The sequence below is a fragment of the Rattus rattus genome, chromosome X (genome assembly GCF_011064425.1).
Source record: "Rattus rattus isolate New Zealand chromosome X, Rrattus_CSIRO_v1, whole genome shotgun sequence".
Taxonomy (NCBI): Eukaryota; Metazoa; Chordata; class Mammalia; order Rodentia; family Muridae; genus Rattus; species Rattus rattus.
The window spans coordinates 18562306-18580802 of NC_046172.1; the positions used below are offsets into that span (position 1 = coordinate 18562306).

General features: G+C 39.7%; 1 protein-coding gene across 1 annotated transcript in view; it reads left to right on the plus strand.

The window, feature by feature from the left end:
- The window catches only part of Klf8 (Kruppel like factor 8), a 173240-nt gene that overhangs the window by 77728 nt on the left and 77015 nt on the right, over nucleotides 1-18497 (plus strand). The window contains exon 2 of the mRNA XM_032889654.1: nucleotides 7699-7771. The gene's annotated coding sequence lies outside the window, so the exon portion shown is untranslated. The remainder of the gene's footprint in view (nucleotides 1-7698; nucleotides 7772-18497) is intronic.

An 18497-nucleotide genomic window follows, 5' to 3' on the forward strand; every position in this document is an offset into this window, starting at 1 on the left:
AAAAATGGAAAGCAAAAGAGATGACTTAGTATTCAGAGTACTGCTGCGCTCTTCTTAGGACCAGAGTTAACTTGGCACCTCTGTCCTGAAGCTCACAACCATCAGCTTCTAGAATGTGTTTACCCTCCTCTGATCTAAGTTACCTTGGGAGGCCACGACATCTAAATTAAAGAGTTACATGTTCGACGTTATCACAATCTGGGCAGAAGTACAGAAAGCCAACGCAGCCAAGGCCTCTCCCAAGAAGTCTTTGGATAGCTTAGAGAAGGGCAGTTCTCCAATGTCACTCAGACTTTGGGGTCACACAGTTATGGGTGGGACTTCCAGCCTCTACTAAAGAGAAACTGCAAGTCTCCCTTGGCTTTTTTTTTTCCATTGACCTTGAGCGATTATGTGTCACTTTCTAAGTCTTTGAAAACCTGACCTTGAGAGGCCTAGGTAGTCACCTGCCACAGGCCACCGCAAAAAACGCAGAACAAACAGTAAGGCTGCAACTAGCGCCCGGAGAGCTGGCGGTCTCTCGCTTCGGGGTCGGGTAGGCCAGCGTCAGGATTCCAAGGAGCGCTCCGAGGTCAGCCGGAATGGGTCCCTTTGCCAGGAGGAGCCTTGGCCCTGTTGATAGCGCCAAGTAACAGTTTCATTTTTTGGAGTGGGACTTAAACTCAAACAGAAAGTAGTTGATTACTTCTATAATGTTCCAGTGCACCAGTGAGCATGCTTTGCCAGGACAGAAATTATTGTTGCTCAAAGGATTCCCAACAGGGTAAGATTGACTATTACTTTTCAACTCTGACAACATGTATAGCATTTTTCAGTACTAGGAAAGTTAGCCAGTAGAGAAGAATCTTCTATTTGATTTCCAGCTTGACTTTCTGTTCTGATTCAAGTTTGTGGTATCTTTAGCAATCGAGTCTTAACAGTGGCAAGAGCCTGTAATGTTTAAGGGTCAATGGGCCCTCACTGTTAATGAATCTAAAAGAAGGAACCCATCCTTGGCACTAGGGATTTTACTTGTTTGCCTGTGGTACCTAGTAGGGACATTGTTACCCCATTGCAGTGTACCTTCATTTTAACTCCTTTTACAGTAGGTTTTCATATGATTTTTTCAGAATATTTTTAGAATTTAACTATCTCTTATTTCTTCCTCTACCCCGCCTTCCTATCAACCACCCTATTTAATATTTTTGTTCTATTATTTTTGGTTGAGCACATGTGTTTTTGCATATATACTTACGATTGTGATATCCTGTTGGTGGAGTTCTCCTTTGCTGAAATGAATGTGGAGAAAGGTGAAGACTTCTTCAGTGCTGATTGGAGTAAAAACTAGTACAGCCACATGGAAATCAATGTGGGGTTCTCCCAAAATCTAGAAATAAATCTACCACATAATCCAGTTATATTACTCTTGGGCATATACCCAAAGGACTCTGTAGCTTATTATAGAGATATCTTTTTATCCATGTTCATTGATGCTCAATTCATAATAGTTAAGAATGGAAGCAGCCGGGCTGGAGAGATGGCTCAGTGGTTAAGAGCACAGACTGCTCTTCCAGAGGTCCTGAGTTCAAATCCCAGCAACCACATGGTGGCTCACAACCATCTGTAATGGGATCTGATGCCCTCTACTCGTGTGTCTCGAAAGACAGCTATGCAGTGTACTTACACATAATAAATAAATCTTAAAAAAAAAAAAGAATGGAAGCAGCTTGATTTTGGTATTAACTGATGAATGAATAAGAACAAATTGTATATTTGTACAATAGTGAATATTACCTGTTAAGAAAACAGTAAGGTTGTGAAATTACAGGTCAACAAGGAACTTTAGAAAGTAATCGTGAGTGATGCAAATCTAATTTGTGAAAGAGAAGTCAAATGTCAGTATGGTTTCTCATTTAGGATATTAGCTTTGCTATGTGTGTTTCATTTGGAATACCCATAGGAATCAGAAAGTCAGTAAGGAAATGTGGGAATAACTTTCAAGGGAAAGGAAATAGAACTAGGTGGTATAAAAAGTTAAGGGGATATAATGGAATAGAGAGTATTAAATTAGAGTTGGTATGAAAGGGGAAATATAAGACAGAATACAGGATATAAGAGAGATATCTAAGACAAAGTCCTTTCAAAAGTCACAGGAAACCTACTAATGCTGTAGGAAGCTTCCTAGGAGACAAATGCTGTTTTCCTATATAAAATTTTAGGGTTAAATGACATGGAAATAAAAAGAGGAAAATATGAGAGAAAGAAATAAGGAAAGAGGTTATAGATGTCAGGTGCCAAAGGTATTGAAGGTCATTAAAGTATGTTATGTTTGTATGCAAATGTTTAATGAAACCCTGTTAACTCTTTAGTTAACTCTTCATTGCTGTGAATAGACACCACACACTAAGGTACTCTTCTAGAAAGCACAACTGGGGGCTTGCTACAGTTTCTGTAGAGGGTTAGTCTGATCTTTCTGTAGGTGTGTTGGTATGCATGTTACGTTGCTGAGCGAAGTTCAGAGCTACATTCTGACCAGCTGCAGGAGGCAACAGAGAGCAAAACTGGACTGCACGGCTTGAAACTTAAAAGCCCATCCTCAATAACAATAATAATCTTCCCTGACTACAAGCAGCTACTTCAATACATACCTCCTAACTCTCCCAAACATTCCACCAACTTGAACCAAACATTCAAGATATACATATAGTCATTCTTTTTCCAATATTTTTCCAAGAAATGGGCAAGGAAAAATAGGTTCTATCTCTCAGAGCTGTCGTATGAAGTTCTCGTCTCAAATGATTAAAACATGCGAGGAAGTATTTATGTTTACTTAGGGTACCTGAGTACCAGCAGGAACACATGGTAGTATATCTGAAGACACTTCGGCAGTTTGAGCTAAAGAATTTGATCACTGTTGATCCAGGACCCAGAAAGACAAATGTCATATGTATTCTTTCATTTAGGATATTTAGCCACAAGGGCTTCATTTGACCACCCATAGGAACTGTGAGTTGTGTATGGAATGAATAACTTTCTAAGGAAAGGAAATAGGAACTAGGTGGTATAAGGTGTTAAGGGATATAATGGAATAGAGAGGCTAAATTAGAGTTGGAAGGAAAGGGGAAATATAAGACAGAATACAGGGATATAAGTAGAGATATCTAACATTAAAGTCCTTTCAAAAAAGTCATATGGAAACCTACTACTGTAGAAGCTTCCTAGAGACAAATGCTGTTTTCCCCATATGTAAAATTTAGGGTTAAAATGACATGGAAATAAAAAAGAGGAGTATGAGAGAAAAGAAACAAGGAAAGAGGAAGCATAGATGTCAGGTGCCAAAAGGTATTGAAGGTCATTAAAGTATGTTATATGCTTGTATGCAAATGTTTTAATGAAACCTGTTAACTCTTAGTTAACTCTTCTATTGCTGTGAATAGACACCACACACTAAGGTACTTCTAGAGAAAGCATGTAACTGGGGGCTTGTTTACAGTTTCCAGAGGGTTAGTCCAGACTTTCTGGTAGGGTGTGTTGGTATGCAGGCAAGCGTTGCCACAGAGCCAGAAGTTCAGAGCTACATTCTGACCATTGCAGGAGGCAAACAGAAGCAAAATTGGGACTGCACGGCTTAAACCAAAGCCCATCCTCAATAACAATAATAATTTCCCGACTAGCCAAGCAGCTACTTCAACAAGGCCATACCTCCTAACCCCTCCCAAACATTCCACCAACTTGGAACCAAACATTCAAGTAGATATACATATGGGGGCCATTCTTTCCCATTATTTTTCCAAGAAATGTATGCTGTGAAAAAAATAGGTTCTATTCCCCGAGAGCTGTTCATTAGTTCTCAAGTCTCAAAATGATTAAACATGTTGAGTATGTATGAGCTTATGTTTACTAGGGGCATCTAGATAACTCAGCAGGAACATGGTAGTACAGCTGAAGACACTTCGGCAGTTTGAGCCAAAGAATTGATCACTATGATCCAGGGCAAGCGATTCTAAGCAGCGGGTTATATGAGAAACGCCTGATAGAGAAGCATAAGAATCTGATACTGAGAATTTGAGAGTGAAGTTTATTCTTTTCTAGTACCAGTACTGTGGAGGAAAAAATGGTCTGAGAACCAATAATGAGTAACTATCCTCATATCATCCAGGAAGAGTCTATTCAGATAACTTCTTCAATGAACTCACTTTTCTGCACATAATCAAATATACCCAGAGATTTGAAATTTCAAGTTTTATTCAGGTCAGGTGGTTTACGATTGTAATCCTAGCTAAGTGGGAGGGTAAAGCAGGAGGAGGATTGCAACTTGAAGGCTACCTCTGGTTACAGAGTGAGGTCCAGGCTATCTCAAGCAACACAGTGAGACCCTGCCTCAAAATAATAGAAGTGTTGGGGATATGGCTCAATGATAAGAGTACTTAACTAGCATGCTCAAAGAACTAGGTTCTGTCTTCAGTATTGTGGGGGTGGTGTGATGGTTTGTATATACTCAGCCCAGGGAGTGGTACTATTAGGTGGCCCCATAACAGGGGAAATAACTGTGGGTGGGCTTAAGACCATTATCCTAGTTGCCTAGGGAGAGCCCTGCTAGGCAGCCTCAGGACTAAGACACGGAACTCCCTTGGCCCCTCCTGCAACCATGCCTGCCAGATTCTACATGCTCCCTGCCTGATGATTATGAACTGATCCTTCAGGAACCTGTAAGCCAGCCCCAATTAAATGTTGTCCTTTACAAGAGCTGTTTTGGTCATGTGCCTGTCACAGTAGTAAAACCCTAACTGAGACAGGTGGGAAAGAGAAATTTAAGAACTGAAAATCTCTGTGCCAGTATAGAAGTTAAGAGCTGGGGACATGGACCTTTGTTAAAATCAGTGGTTAAGAGCATTACAATGAAAAACCTTTCCAGAGGACTCCAGGATTCAGCACTACATGTTGGCTAACAGACAACTGTATTGTGGTTCTGGGATTGATGTTCTGTTTGGCCTGTGTGGGTCTTCCATGTACATGGCATGGACATATATACACAGACCAGATACTTATACTCCATAAAAAATAAAAATTGAAAGTTTTAAGAAAGCATGTTTAAAGTTTTATGGGTTGGTTTAAATGTCAAGCTTGTTAGGTAAAATTGCACCAACCTGTAGGGAGCCTCATTACGTTTGATTGATGTGGGATGACCTCCTAGATATTTAGGCAGCACCCACCTTTTGGTAGGAGTCCAAGACAAAAAGTAATGTAGGAAGGCAGATCATTTCTCCTGTTGTTTGTTTGACTTTCCCTGGCTAGTGTTAATTTTGTTTTTTGGTTGAAGTTGATTCCTGAGAGAGCAAAAACCAGCAGTTCCAAGCTTTTGTTGACCAGGGTCCAGGGTCGCTACAGGAATCTTTTGGGCTTCTGTGCACCTGGCCTTGTGGACTGAATAGAATAGATACATCCAGTGCAGACTGAAAAGGGAAGATATTCCATCAGTGTGATGTGGACTTTTATCCCTCACCTTTAAGGTATAGTGTTATAAAAATCTGTTTATATTTTCTAGTTCCATCTATTTACATGCAAATTTCATAGAGTGTGGCTCTGTGGTTGGCATGGAAGGTGAATAAATAAATTTATGGAAAAAGTCTGTTTCTATTTTGGTGTATAATATGATGTTCTAAAATACTCTTTTTTTAAAGATTTATTTATTCTATGTATATGAGTACACTGTCACTTTCTTTGGACACACCAGATGAGGGCATTGGATATCATTGCAGATGGTTGTGAGCCACCATGTGGTTGGTGGGATTTGAACTCAGAACCTCGGGAAGAGCAGTCAGTGCTCTTAACCACTGAGCCATCTCTCCAGCCCCCATGATGTTCTAATATGTATATCTCTCTATGTAAATATAATTTTTCAAGTTGAGCTAATTGACAATATATAACATAGTTACCATTTAATATGTATATGTATGCTGAAAAACATTTATGATATACTCTTTGGAAATTACATGTAAACAATATATTATTATTAGAAAATATTTATGGTGCCACCATTAGCTTGCCAGAACTTAAGAGAGGCAAAGTTTGGTTAATTATCTGGTTTGTGCCATAGCCCATGGATATTTTCTAAGAATCTTATTTTGTTTGGTATACCTTTTATAGGAAAAGCTACATGGCTAAAATCTTGATTTCTCAGTGAGCCGTGTGATTTTGCGATGATAATGATGACTAGAGAAGGCTCAAAATCAATCCAGAGGAAATAAGCATTTGGCACTCAAGTCCTAGAAACCCTTCAGCTTTGCTCATGATTTCTCTCAATGCACTTGAGTTAAAGGATTGAACTGGAACTGAATTTATCCTGGGGTAGAATGTTGGTATAAAGTGTGCAAGACTTTAAAATGTTCTGGTTTTAAAATACTTAACAGTTCAGAAGCATAATGTATTAGAATTTTCATCTCCTGCTTTTTTTCCAGATGGAATAACATGCCTTAATACATTTAGTAAATTTCTAGAATCTTTTTTATTTGAGACAGGGTTTGTCTCTGTATCCCTGGCTGTCCTGGAAATGACTGTAGACCAGTCTGGACTGGAACTCAGAGATCCACCCAGAACTCTGTTCCTGAGTGCTGGCCCTTTCTGATCACCTCTATCCCCTCATATCCTAAAGTTTTGTGTAGGATCCAAAGACATTAATATATAAAAGTTCTCAGATAAATATAGCTCTCACACTCATCAACAAAACTTCTCTTTGCAACAGACAGACCAGAGTTGCTTACAGAAAACTACCACCAGGCAAAGTAAGTAATAGAGAACAAGTGAGCATAGGGTGTGAAATCCAGCATAGGGTGCTAATATATCTATGGTACACTTCCTGTACCTAAGGCTGGGGAACACCATAGAAGAGGGCTGGGAGAATTAGAGAACCAGGACCTCTGCTGTGAGGGTGTGTATTATAAAATGGACAGGCAAGCTTCACTCATGATACCTCAACAATATGGCCACCTAAACAAGCCCTGTCTTGTGCTTTTGCAGCCAAATATTGGTTAAATACTGTTTTTTAGGTTTTGGTTTTTGTTTGTTGTTGTTTACTTATTTAAACAGTCCTGGAGGTTGTGTGGTTAAAGAGGCAGGTGCCAGCATCTTAGAAGGACTTACTTCTGGGTTCATGGAAAGCTATGTTTTCTTGCTATTCTGGCATAAGAAAAGTGACAAGAGAGTCCCCCTGTGGTGTTTTCCTGTAAGGGAAGAAATTCTGTTTATGCGGCTTCCGCTTTTGTGGTCTTACCACATCCACTGACATCCCTCTTAATACTATCACTTTGAGATTAGGATTTCAATGTGTGAATTGAAGATAGAAAGATGCAATATTCAGTACATAATAACTTTTGGTTTGGTTTTTGTGTTTGAGACAGGGTTTCTCTGTATAGCCCTGGCTGTCCTGAAACTCACTCTATAAACCAGGCTGGCCTTGGATTCAGAGACATGCCCATCTCTGCCTCCAGAGTGCTGGGGTTAAAGGTCTGCACAGCCACCACCACTTGGCTACAGTTTTTTTAACTAATTGTATGGCTTTAAAGAAGTTACTTCTCCTTTCACAGAATAGTTTACCTACCTGATAGGGCTATTGTGTGTTTAAAAGCTAGTCATATATAAGAAACACTTAATGTAGTGCCGGGCACCTACTGCTCTGTGTAAATAGCTATCATTGTTATGATGTACTATTATGTGCCATAGGAAGCCAGCTCCTGAATTCTGTTACTTCATCAGTGGCTTGGAAAGTCAGATACACCTTGAGAACTCTGAAATAGTAAGTAGCATCTTCTTTTTTTAAATTTTATTCTTAAAATGCATTTCTTTTACCTGTTTTCATTAGTTCTCTGCAGTTTTTATACAATGTGTTTCAGTCATATTGACCTCCTCTCCAATTTCTCCCAGATCCCTACCTCCCTTTGCTACCCACCCAATTTTGTGTGTTTGCACCCGTCATGTCTAATTTCTAATATCCTATATTCGTGGATATGTGGTCTCTAACTGAACTGTGATCAACTTAGCAGGGGCAATATTCCTCAGGAAATCTGCCTCTCCTAATGACCTTCAGTTGCCTCAGTTAGGGGTGGGACTTCCTGTGTCTCTTCCCTCTCCATTTGGGATGGCTTGTGCTTACATGGGGCTTCTGTATACTGTCACTGTGAATTCATATATACAGCTGCTCTGTTGCATCTGGAAAATACTATTTCTGAAATATATTAATATATTACCTGCTCTGGTTTAAAAACTTCAGAGAACTAATGAAAACAAGTAAAATAACTGTATTTTAAGAATCATTTAAGAATCGGTTATAAAGGTTATAAATGTACATGAGGCCTATAGTAACTGAACTGAGCCTATGCTATTGTGAAGGAATTTTTAATGTAGCTTGTTTTTTACTGCATATTTATTAATTTGTTGCGTGTATTTATATCTCACATTTGATCTCTGTGTATTGAATGCAGTGCTCAGAGGTTCGTAGATGGGTAGAGTTAAGAGAAAGATATAGAAATTCTTAAATGAGAAGACATTCCAAAGTAATAAGAGTAAGTTGAGCACAATTCGTTGTTGTAGGACACAGGCTCGTTTTCTTTAGTCTTTAAGTGTTGTTGTCATCAGAGCCCTAGGATCAAAATGTATTTGCAATAGTTTGAAGATTTTGGGGAATGAAAGAAAGAGGAAATCAGAGACCAGTTTACTTCAGAGAAAGCCTTCTTCCCTTGAGTCGGAGTCCTTTGTCACCAAAAGCTTGGGTTTCTATTGTTAAAGGCTGAAGAGGGGAGGCTTGGGGGCCACCTCACAAGGCCTGGTTTCCTCAATCAACATCTTACCTTGGCTCTGTGTGATGCAGTGTCTACTTAATTTTCCTCTGTAGTTTTCAACCAGACCAATATTATCAGTAGTATTGATGGCATCTTTTTAAGTGGTCAGATGGTATTCTGTCAGTCTTGTCTCAAGTACAAATAAGATTGTCTTTGGAAACTTCATGTTTAAAGAATTGGTAATCTACAACCAAGGGAAACAATATACTTTCAATGCAAATACAGCTTTGTGGTTTTTAGTCCTCCTATCTCTACCTTATTTTCAGCTTCCCCCCTTCTTCTTAAGAGAGAGCACATTTCTGTGTCTCGATGTTTGGATGAAGGCCTGAGAGGAGAAAATAGTTCCCCAGTTTATGTGGCCTTTACCCAGTCTCTCCATTTTCTTTTTTTTTTTTTTTTCAGTCTCTCCGTTTTCAATGTCACTGTGTACAATGTCATTGTGTAGTCCCCTAGGTTGTTGTATGATATGTATTAACTGCTCCAGAAAATGCCTTTGTTCATCCCTTCCTACCTGTATCCATTTTGTACACCTAGCTGCGCATATCCTTTTGTTAAAGTCAGACCAAAAGAATCTCCTCCGTCGATTTCCCGTGGAGGCCAGGATATGATGAGTTATGGAGGGCGTGTTTCCAAGTGAGGGTTAGTGTTTGACATTTCTCATGTTTTCTCAAGGGCCCCTGCTGGGTTCTGAGTGGTGTGAGCAGAGCTCAAGCCACACTGATGGAAAGCTTTCCATTTAGTGAGCTCACATGTAAGGTTTCTTGCTCTTGTCTATGAAGGGGGAAAGGTCCAAGAGCATGAAAGGGGAAAGGAAGAGAGGAAAAAAAGGAGACGAAGAGAACTGGAAGTTTCCCAAACCACGGAAACAACAGGAAAAGCAAATGTCTCGGGGCGAGGGTGGGACTGTTTTGTCTGTGCTGTTTTGTTTGTGGATAGCTGAGTCTTTCAGTATTCATGTGGCTGTAATTCTCTTTCACTTTGCCCCAGCATTTGTTTCTCTTAACCTAAATCTTCTTTCTCTTAAGACAGAGCAGCAGAATTGTGATGGACCTTGTTATGTTTCTGTCTAAGTTAGTTTTTCAGAGGCAGTCTAGTAGGAGGATTACTAGAGAAGGGCCCCAAGACCTATGTTTGGCATATTTTAGAGTTAGCTAGAGACCTGCTGTTCCAATCAGGGCCTGATACCTTTTAATAGTGCAATAGTACCTACATAATTTTGAGGTACATTTAGAAGATGTCAAAAAGCAGGCAGTACTTAGTAAAATGTGGTCGCATTAGGTGAAGAAAATGACCTATGTAATACCTTGAGATACTTCTAACTGAGCGGGAACTAGGAGGAACTAGTTTTACAGGTGTGGTCTTGTTGTGATTTGTTTGGTTTGATTGTTTACTCTAGTCTGAGCTGGCCTCAGACTCATTTTGTACATTTTATAGCCAAGGTTGGCCCTGAACCTCCTTCTTCTATATCTGAAGTTCTGAGATTATTCATATATCACCACCACTCCGCCCAATTTACGAGAAGTTGATATGTGCTTTTATTATGTAATCTTTGTACTTAGGAAATACTCAGTAGACATATCTTCAGTAAAAAGTTGATAATTTTTATTACTATTATGATTGTCAAGATTGTCAGCTGAAGTGTTGATAATGTCACAAAGGTTTATGACTGCCTGGCAGGAAATTAATACTATGGGTATTATACTGTACTCTGTGATATGGACTATGGGCCAAATGAGGGGAAAATAAAAACCCTAAGTTATGATTCCTCGATCTTCTGAAAAGGTAGGACTTGTATACAGAAAAAAGGGGAACAAAATGTGGAAAGGTTATTTGTAGAAGGAAACATACTAAATGAAAACGTTGGCAATTGAAAAATTGCAATCTGAGTTCCAAATCTGGCTCTACGATTTCTTAGCTTTGGGCCAAGTGGATTCATCATGGGATGAATGAGATTTCTGATGTGCTGTTGGATTCCATGTGCTAGCGTTTTGTTCAAAGTTATAGTATTTCCATTCAAGAAATGCCTTGCACTCTGTTGCATAGCTTTTCTTTTGTTGTTATGTCCTTATCTGGTTTTGGTATGAAGGTAAGGCTAGCTTCAGATTAACTTGAAATGTATTAAACATCTAGACATAGAACCTGACAATATAAAAGAAACCTTTGAGAACATTTATATTTTCATTGTATAGGCAATGGTTGGTTTTTTTTTTTTACATAAACCCCAAAGCATAGGAAACAATAGCTAGACTAGACAAATGATATATACTAAGTTAGGGGGAAAACCCTGCTCATCAAAGGAAATAATTGAATGAGAAGGGCCTATGGAATAAAAAATATTTGACATTTATCTATGTGATAAATATTAATGTTATCCAGAATGTATAAAGGTCTTGGAAAAGCTAGTAAGAACACCCAATTATCAATATTTAAAAGGGCAAATTAGTCTGGAGAGATGACTCTGTTATTAAGTATACTGCCTACTACTTCAGTGGATCCAGGTTTGATTCCCCACACCCATATGGTGGTTCACAACAATATGTAGCTCCAGTTCCATGGGATCTGATCTCCTCTTCTGCCTGCTGGGGGCACCAGGTATATATAGGTATATATACAGTGCACAGACATTCATTTAGGCAAAACATCCATATTGACATAAAGTATTTTTTTGCTGTAAATAGAACCTTCTTTGGTAAGACTTATCTATTGGTGGAGGAGTTAGATTTGGAATGTAGGAAGAAATTATGCTGGTCTAGCAAAGTGGTTGTAAATGGACAAAGTCTTTGAATAGGTCCTCCTCAAAAGAAGAAGACCCAATGGTCATGAGACATATAATAACATGTCATGACGACATCATTAGTCATTGGGAAAGTAAAAATCAATAATGAGATTAAAATAAAATAAAAAGCAAATTTTGGTGAGAATAGGGAAGAAAGAACTCTGATGCAGTGCTGATGGGAATGTAAATGACTATTACCATGGGAAAAATCAGGTAGAGTTTCTTTAAAAAAAAGTAAATATACCAAATGATCAAAGTAGCCCTCTTCTAGGTATATACACAAAGGAATTGAAATCAACAGAGATAATTCAATATCCATGACTATAGTAGATACTATTTAAATAGCTAGGATTGGGAAATCAGCCTTTGTATCTTTGTATATGTCAACATAATAATAAAGAAAATAATGGTGTGTGTGTGTGTGTGTGTGTGTGTGTGTGTGTGTGTGTGTGTGTGTGTAATGGTTATTATTCATCCTTAAAGGAAAATGAAATACTACTTAATGATACATTTTAAAAGTCATTTTTCAGTCCCTCATTTCATTTTCTTTTCTGTAGTTCCATCCCTTCTTTACTTTTCTTCCATTGGTGGCTGTCATGCCCTATCCTTCCCATCTCCCTGAATCCTCATCTCCTAATCCAAAAGCCACATATATTTTATAAGTGAATACATCTATGGGAACCAAGAAGTTAGGTAGGAGTGTACCTGCTCCCCTGACATCTCAGTGTCTAAAGAGACATCTTGCTTTTTTAACATGTACCTTTTATATTTCTTAAACTTTCTTGCCAAGTGTATGTGGCAGAGAGATAGTTCAATCCCATTAATTTACAAAAAGAGCCACAAATCATGGTTAGTCCTGACCTAAAACTGGTGATTACTAGAAACAACTTCTGATTTAATCCCTCTAACTATCACACAGAAGCAAGGAATTTGGAAGAGGCCAGTACTGGAGACTTTAAGAAGAAATTTTGCTAAGTTGGTGATGGTAGGATAGGTCTGTAATCCCAGCTGAGGCAGGGGATCACCTGAAGTTTGAAGCCAGACTGAGCTATAAAATGGCATTGAGGATAGCCTGTGAGATCCTTTGTCAAAAACAAATTGGCCAGCAAGTAGATGAAGGCACTTGCCACCTAGGCTGATGCCCCACATTTAATCCCTGGGACTCACAAGGTGGAGGGAGAAAACTGACTCCTGCAAATTGTTCTCTGACTTCTATACACTGTACCCCACACATGTACCCTCCATACAAGTACCTGCCCCCTGCACTCCTACACATATACACACATGCACACAGCACACGCACATACTGCAGTAAAAACAAAGCAAACAAAACAGAACATTATCTAAAGGAAGGAAATGTCAAAGAGGCTCTTAGAGTACCTATGAGATCTCGCTCATATTTTCCAAAGGTAAGAATCCTCACCATTTGTTCATTGAGACGTCTAATATGCCAAAGGTATCTATACATATTAGGAAAGTAAATATGTGTTGGATAAATTAGCTGAGGCTACACAACCTAAGCCCAGGCTACTTCGTTGCCTTCTCTTAACCACTAGACTATACTATCTTTCTACCGAAAGAATATAAATTATTCATCAATTTTATGTCATATGATACATAGTACCTTTCACACCTGCCTCCGTGAGCTATAGAATGCTGTGATGTCTACAGAGAGAGGACAGACTGTTCTTCATCACCGGCAAGGCATTTCCCTGGAGCAACCACAGCATACAAAAGCCCCTGTGGGCTCAGTTCAACCAGATTCATCGACAGTGGAGTCATTCTGAGTGAGGAAAGGCGACATGATCAGGGTTAATGCATTTTTTTAAATCTTGGCTGTTTACTGAACACAGAGAAAATGATTCTTTTGTTTGATTTAACTGCATTGTTTTGGTGCCTAGTTATTCTCACTGGCCCCTTTAGAGTCAGAGAACTCTGTTAATGGAGATCAAAATCAGAGGAAGTTCAACTGTGTAGTTGGTTCATGAGTGGAAATATACTACAGCATCTCTTTTGAAGCCTCTTTTTGTTTTAGTTTTGTTTTGTTTAATATATTCTTTCATATATTACATCCCTACCATAGTTTCCCCTTCTCCCTCTATCACCCATCGCCTCCATCTCCCCACCTCCTTCCTCTCCATCCACTCCTCCTCCATTTCCCTTCAGAAAAGGTCAGGCCTCTCAGGGATAGCAACTAAACATGGACTATCAATGTGCAGTAAGGTTAGGCATCTCCACACATATTAAGGCTGGTCAAGGCAACTCAGTAGGAGGACAAGGGCCTCTCAGGGATAGCAACTAAACATGGACTATCAATGTGCAGTAAGGTTAGGCATCTCCACACATATTAAGGCTGGTCAAGGCAACTCAGTAGGAGGACAAGGGCCTCTCAGGGATAGCAACTAAACATGGACTATCAATGTGCAGTAAGGTTAGGCATCTCCACACATATTAAGGCTGGTCAAGGCAACTCAGTAGGAGGACAAGGGTCCCAAAAGCAGGTTAAAGCATCAGAAATAGACCTTGTTCCTTCCATGAAGAGCCCCACAAGATCACCAAGCTATACAACTTTAACATTGATTCAGAGGATCTAGGTTATACCCAATCGGACTGCCTGATTGTTCAGTCTCTGTGAGCCCTTATGAGCCATGTTCAGTTGAATCTGTGGACCGTGTTCTCTCAGGGTCATCAATCCCTCTGGCACCCTCAATCATTCCTCTCCATCTTCAGGGTTCCCAAACCTCTGGGTCATGTTTGTGTGTCGATCTCTTCATCTGCTCACATCAGGTGCAGGAGCCTCTGACGGCAGTTGGGTTATGCACTGGCCTGCAAGTATAGCAGATTATTAGGAATCATCTCATTTTTTGACTTTTTATTTTTAATACAAAGTGGGGTTTAGTCTAGCAGTGAACAGACTACTGCTGAAAGACCTCTGACATTGCAGTCAGCTAAGCATAGCTCTTTTCATGCCCCCATCCCCTAGTATGGAAGGATATGATGGTAACTTTTGTCTTTTTTGATTTTTTTTTTGATATAGGTCCTTTTGACTAGCCCTGGCTGTCCTGAAACTCTCTCTGTGTACCAGTCTGTCCTCAAACTCATAAAGATCCTCCTGCCTCTGCCTCCCTAGTGCTGGGATTAAAGGTATAAGCTACTACCACCCAGTTGATAGTAACTTTTGTTGACCTACAATTATAAGAAGTGTAAAGTACAAAAGGCAGTGCATTGTAAACGTGAGACACAGCAACATCTCACTACTCACACATCGCTGGAGTGTAGAGGTCTCATGCAAATCTTTCTCATTTCCCTGAAAAAAAAAAAAAACCTCAGCAGTATCTTTTCTATAGACTAATGGCTCTCTCTCTCTTTTCAGGTGTGTGTGTGTGCGACACACACACACACACACACACATCCTTTCATATCACAGTTGTCCAAATACTGGAATAAAATATCTCAGCCGATGGTGACAACTAAAGAGAATAATTCTGTGTATTGCAGACTACACATAACACTCTTCTCCATGTAGTTGCGAATCAGCCCTAAGGGTCTTGCACATGCTTGCAGCTGCAGCTCTAGTCTGTAGGGATTTTAACAGCAGTAATGGAGTTTGTTTGTGAAGTTTGCAATGGATGATACTCCAGGAGATATTTTATAGATGCAAACTTCCGGTTGTAGGAAATAAATGAGAATTGTTTGTGTTTACTCCTGCATTTAACTTGTCTGGTGTTTAGCCTCGCTGAAGCACAGAATTCAAGACGCCATGGTTAGTACCAACCTACTCCTCTTTTTAGACTTCCCCTTCTCAGTAAATTGCAAAGTATTCTTGTATACCCACTCATCAGCAGTCACTGTTGTCTGTGTGTAAGAGGTATATCAACAAAGAAGATTATCTCTATACATAAGGAAACAGGTCCTAAATTACCCCTTCTTACCAGCATTAGGCTGCACTAGCTGGTCCAATGGTTCTTTTTTCTCCCTTACAGAATGATAGTGGTCTCTTAACTAGCCTCAACTCTTCTGTCTTTGTTCCTAACACTTTAGCTAGAGTGACCCTGTTATACTTGAAAGGTAGCATATTGCTTTTCCTCACAAATCTTTCTATTTTTGTGTCTGACTCCAACCAAAAGTCACTATGCTTGCCGTGGTATGCAACAGTCTTCAGGCTTGCTCCCTTCTGTCACCATCTTCTACCTTTAATCTATTCACTCACTCTATTCAACTCACTGGAACTTCAGACCTGACATTCTTTATGCTTGAATCCTTTTCTAATAGACACTTGGCTTCATTTCTACTATGTTTGCCACTGCAGAAGGGCCTGTTTAATATCCAAGCAATGTCTCAAGCGTTCCTCTTCAGATACACTCTTACTTTCTTTGGCATATTATACGTTGGTTATTGTCTATTTTCTCTGACTAAAATGAAACTCCTAGGGAATTTTGTTATTTGCAAGTGTGCCCCTGGTTCTGAAAAAGTGAATATAAAATTTACTGAGTGCCTGGTATGGTGTGGTCTCTTAAGTGCCAGGGCTATAGACAAATCATGAACTCTCTCTTGAAGAGTAAAAACTAAGATGAAGACTCATTGGTAGTTTTATTGCATTGTGCATATACATTAAAACCTCATAGTATATTTTATAAACATACACAGTTTTGGCATTCATACCTTATTAAATTTGGGAACAAGTAATTACTTCATAGAACCTTGAGAAAGTAAACCATAAACTATTTCATATAAAACTCTTTGTGTTTGCACTCTGGGGAAGAAACATGATGCCTCAAAAGAAATAATATAAGATTACAAGGGGCTGCAGATGGTCCGGTAGCTTAGTGTTTCCTGTGCAACAATAAAGATCTGAGTTCAAATTCCAGTCATCCACATGAAAAGCCAACCTAACCCAGTGCTTTGTGGGAGCAGAGACAGGAGGATCGCTGGAGCTTGCCAGATTGAGTAAGAGACTGAGTCTTGGGGAAATAAGGCAGTGATAGATGAGAAAACCCAGCACCTTCTTCGAGCCCCACATACAGCTCCCCGCCCCCAAATGTGGCTATGCAACACACACAGAGACAGAACACAAATACACACATGCATGTATGCTTACATGAACTTGCAGATGTGTGTGCATAAATTAAAAATTTGGTTTTTTTTAATTTTTATTAGATATTTTTCTTTACTTACATTTCAAATGTTATTCCCCTTCCCAGTTTCCTGTCCATCAGCCCTCGTTCCCTCAGTTCCCCCTCCCCCATACAGATATTCCCCCAAAAAGGACTGGCGAAGTGGTTCTGTTGGTAAAAGCACAGGCAACCTGTATTTGATCCTTGAGAACTGACTCTTTTTTTATTTTATTTTATTTTTTTATTAACTTGAGTATTTCTTATTTACATTTCGAATGTTATTCCCTTTCCCGGTTTCCGGGCAAACATCCCCCTAACCCTTCCCGCTCCCCTTCTATATGGGTGTTCTCCTCCCCAACCTCCCCCCATTACTGCCCTCCCCCCAACAATCTACCGGTTCACTGGGGGTTCAGTCTTAGCAGGACCCAGGGCTTCCCCTTCCACTGGTGCTCTTACTAGGCTATTCATTGCTACCTATGAGGTTGGAGCCCAGGGTCAGCCCATGTATAGTCTTTAGGTAGTGGCTTAGTCCCTGGAAGCTCTAGTTGCTTGGCATTGTTGTTCATAAGGGGTCTCAAGCCCCTTCAAGCTCTTCCAGTTCTTTCTCTGATTCCTTCAACGGGGGTCCTATTCTCAGTTCAGTGGTTTGCTGCTGGCATTCACCTCTCAGATTTGTTGTATTCTGGCTGTGTCTCTCAGGAGCGATCTACATCCAGTTCCTGTTGGCCTGCACTTCTTTGCTTCATCCATCTTGTCTAATTGGGTGTCTGTATATGTATGAGCCACATGTGGGGCAGGCTCTGAATGGGTGTTCCTTCTGTCTCTGTTTTAAACTTTGCCTCCCTATTCCCTGCCAAGGGTATTCTTGTTTCCCCTTTTAAAGAAGGAGTGAAGCATTCACATTTTTATCATCCATCTTGAGTTTCATGTGTTCTATGCATCTAAGGTAATTCAAACATTTGGGCTAATAGCCACTTATCAGTGAATGCATATCATGTGTGTTTTACTGTGATTGGGTTACCTCACTCAGGATGATATTTTCCAGTTCCATCCATTTGCCTATGAACTTCATAAAGTCATTGTTTTTGATATTGAGTAATATTCCATTGTGTAGATGTACCACATTTTCTGTATCCATTCTCTGTTGAAGGGCATCTGGGTTCTTTCCAGCTTCTGGCTATTATAAATAAGGCTGCGATGAACATAGTGGAGCACGTGTCTTTGTTATATGTTCAGGCATCTTTTGGGTATATACCCAAGAGAGGTATAGCTTGGGTCCTCCAGGTAGAGAACTGACTCTTGAAAAGTTGCTTTTCTGACCTCCATATGTATGCTCACACTCGTGCACACATCATACACACACTAATAATAAACTAATCTTAAAAATAATTATAATTCTTACTGCCACACTAAGTAATTTTACATGATGCTGTGGGTTTTTTTTAAAGAGGAAAACTTGAGGATATAAATCATGGCAGTCTTTATGGGGAAGCAAATGTGTGACCTGCAGTTGGAACCAAATCTTTAGTGATGAACCCACAGGAGAAAGATGGTGTGTGGAGTGGTTCGTTGACAAGGTATTCCACATTGTGAGGAGAGCAAATAGAAAAACCATTGAAACGTAAAAGACTAAGTTTGAAAGTTGAGAGAAGTACCTGGGACTATATGATATGAAGCACACATGGTGGGAAGTGGGGATTCTTTTGCTCACTTTCTTCAAGAGAATTATCTTCCTTGTGCTGCATCATATTAAAAGTGCATACTAAGTGGAACTACCTCAGGATTGTGAGGATG